The sequence below is a fragment of the Tupaia chinensis genome, unplaced genomic scaffold (assembly GCF_000334495.1).
Source record: "Tupaia chinensis unplaced genomic scaffold, TupChi_1.0 Scaffold143744_1, whole genome shotgun sequence".
Taxonomy (NCBI): domain Eukaryota; kingdom Metazoa; phylum Chordata; class Mammalia; order Scandentia; family Tupaiidae; genus Tupaia; species Tupaia belangeri.
The window spans coordinates 271,925-275,312 of NW_006203593.1; positions in this window are offsets into that span (position 1 = coordinate 271,925).

Sequence of the window (3,388 nt, forward strand, 5' to 3'; positions counted from 1 at the left end):
AGGATGATCCTTCTCCTCAATTCACCTCTCAGGATTTTGGGCATACTCATATGAGCCTGGTCTGATTTTTCAAGCCTCCAGATCTGGGACTCAAACTGCACAGTTAGTCATCCAGATGCCTTAAACTTCACTCCACCTGTTGGCACAAGTTTTGCTATTTTTTTCTTTCTTTTTCTTCCTTCCTTCCTTCCTTCCTTTTTTTTTTCCTCTTTTTGAGAAATTTTTGCTATAGGGTGCCGACATTAGCCAAAGAGACAGAGAGATACAGAAAGTGAGAAATCACCTCCAGAGGCTTGGCCATGCCACAATTCCTTCTCCTCCATTCTCCTCTCAGAATTTTGAGCACATATGCCCATTTTGTTTCAAGCCACCAGGTCTGGGACTTGAACCATGGTTGAGTATGTGGAAGTCCAACTCCTTAAACATTATTCCACCTGCTGGTCCCAATTGTTGCTATTCTTAAAGCCCTCAATTCCTAAAAAGAATGAATGAGATTATCTGCAGAGTAGTATTCATTATGAGGTATTATGAAAATATGACAACTGTTGAAACATCTCCTTGAAATCTGTGTACAGGATGGTGTAATTGGAAAGCCTACTAGTGACCGTGGGTTTCTCAGCATGCTTCCTGGGAAACCTGGGCCACATTAATTGGATTGTATGAGATTGATGGTTGGAATGACTCCAGAACTTCTCTGCTGCTAGTCATTGAGACACCTTCACAAGTTATTTTGAATTTGTACACCAAGGGATAGCCAGACTTCGGAATCCTATGGATAAAATAATATTCATATTTATTTATGTATATTCTTATCTCTGAAGATACCTGCCTCATTTTGAGGAGCATGTATCTTGTGAGTAGGTAGTATATTAGTGAACATTTTGAAAATTAAATCAGAATTTAAATTCAACAAACTATTTTTTTTAAATATCCCATTGTGTTAAGTCAGCATAATATATTAAAGTATCTAATACATAAGACTAGGTATTTATTTATATACTGAGTTCATATAAAGTCATATAAGCCAGAATCTATTATATTTTGATGAAAAATATTTATTTGGGGAAAATGTTTTTTATTTCTAGTCAGACTCTTTTAGCAGTACTATATAGTACAATGATGAATCTGAAAATAATCATCCATTCTTTTTGTCATTTTTGCTCATATACAAAACCTGAACATCTTATCTTTTATTATATGCCAGAAAAATGCTGGGCTGTAAGAGACAACAATGCAAAATGTTTATACCCTCAAAAACTTGGCTATGTCCTGGAGAGACAGTCAAATAAACACACATGTATAAGCGTGTGCGTGCCATGATCAAGAGGATGGGGCACATATAAGGTGCAAGGGCAGTCTATTTAGAGATGGAGACACCAACCAAAGGAAGAGAGAGAAACTTACAGGGACAGAGGTTAGGAATGCTTCTCCTTAAGCTTTTAGGAACTACGTACAGAGGACATTGGTGAGTGAAGTTTCACGGAGCGGCAGCATCAAAAGTGAAAGCACAAAATTGAGAGATCCTTTCACCTTCAGGCAATAAAAAGCCATGCATTGTTGCTGTGTTACTGAAAGTCAGAGAAGAGTAGCAGAAGTTGAGTCCGAGTTATTAAACAAAGCCAGTTCAACATAGGTCTTGTATGCCATAGTAATAGTGACGGCCATGTAATATTTTATTCAAACAAGGACACATCTTGAGAGTAAACAGGGACATGATCGATGAACACTGGTATAATAAGCTTGCAGCAAACGAGACAAATCACCTGGTAAGAAATGAAGACTTTAATCTTAATGTGAAAGCTTCTGAAGGTTTTAGTTGGGAATCTCATTTCACTAAGGATAGCTTGTTTACCTTTGGACAATTATTGTACTGGATAGTATGTGCATAATCTTGGACCTTTTTTGCAAAGTTGCCATAAACTGGAACACATCTGGACTGATTTTACATAGCAAATTTTTCAGCAGCTAACAGGCAGATTGGCCTTGTGCCTTCAAAGGGAAGAAGGTAAGATATGTGGAGAAGCTACACTGCTTTTCGGGCCGCCAGAGTGCTATTGGGGAAATTACTCCACTAAAAGAGTTAATGCAGCTCTCAAGCTTGCTTTAAAGGAATGTTTTGGGTTGTTAGAGACTGAGAAAATAGGGCTTAACATCACTGAATCTGAAAGCCCTTCAGACCCTACAAATTGAAATCATATGAGTGAAATTATAGAGCCCCTTGGTGTATACTTGAGACATCCTAGCATCACTTTATATTTTATTCTGTTTTGCCTGGTTAGCGCTGAAAATTCACAAAGGGCAAACCACAGAGTCAGCTCTTCCTAAGTTTCTGCCAATAGCAACTGCAAAACAGTCTCAGGGTTTTCTTTGTAAAGGAAAGAGAATGCAACTTGCAATTTGGCAATGGCAGCTCTGTGAAGTAGCACATGGCCTGCTGTTTCAGATACTCTGGTGAATCTTGATTTTAACTTTAGGCAGTTAAGTAGCTTGTGGATCTTCCGGTGGCCTTCTACGAGAAATGAGATTATTCAGAATGACTTTACCACTTACTCCCGAGATTCATTCATTCGGGTTTCTGCAGTCTGTTGCTAAGTTGTCTGGATTTCCAGCTTGATTCTCTCTACAAAGGAGGTTGACATGTTACTAGATGTATGGTAAGCAGGTAATTTATAGATATGTCATATTCCATTCGCATACCAAAAATTGTCAGAATGGAACTTTCTCCAAAGGCTCTATGCGAAAAGAAACAGCTGGTGACCCAGAGGTCTGTTTCCCTAATGCAAGTGTAAAACAATTTGAAGAAGCTTCTTCAGATGTGTATTTTGAAAGAACTGTGCAGCTGATAGTTGCCATTAGAGGCTGTTTCAGAGACCCTGTTGTGACTCTCAGGAGTCACTGATGAAGAACTTCTGGTACGATCTGAGCTCTGGGATCCCCAGGGAGCAATGCTGATGGCAGCTGCTGGGAACCATCATGGGAAACAGAAAGAACGAGTGAGCGCCATCGGGAGAAGTCGTACAGCCCCAGACATCATTTCTGCAAGTGAATAAAGTGGCTGATGAAAACTACCACCACTAAAAGAAGAAACTTAGGTAATCAACTGCTCAAGGGCCAATTTGAGTTAAACACATTATAGAATCTGATGGAGTTTAAGGCTAAAAACACATGTTTGGAACACAGACAAAAAAAGTCAACTGATTCCTCAAAAACTGTAAGATCTTAATAAAGCTCAAAGGGCAGAGAATTACATGGGAGGGTTACCTACTTAAATAATTGTCCAGTTCAGGAAAATGTTTATATTTTGACCTTAGTCTATATATATATATATATATATATATAGACTATAGACTATATAATATATATATATATGTATATATATATGTATATA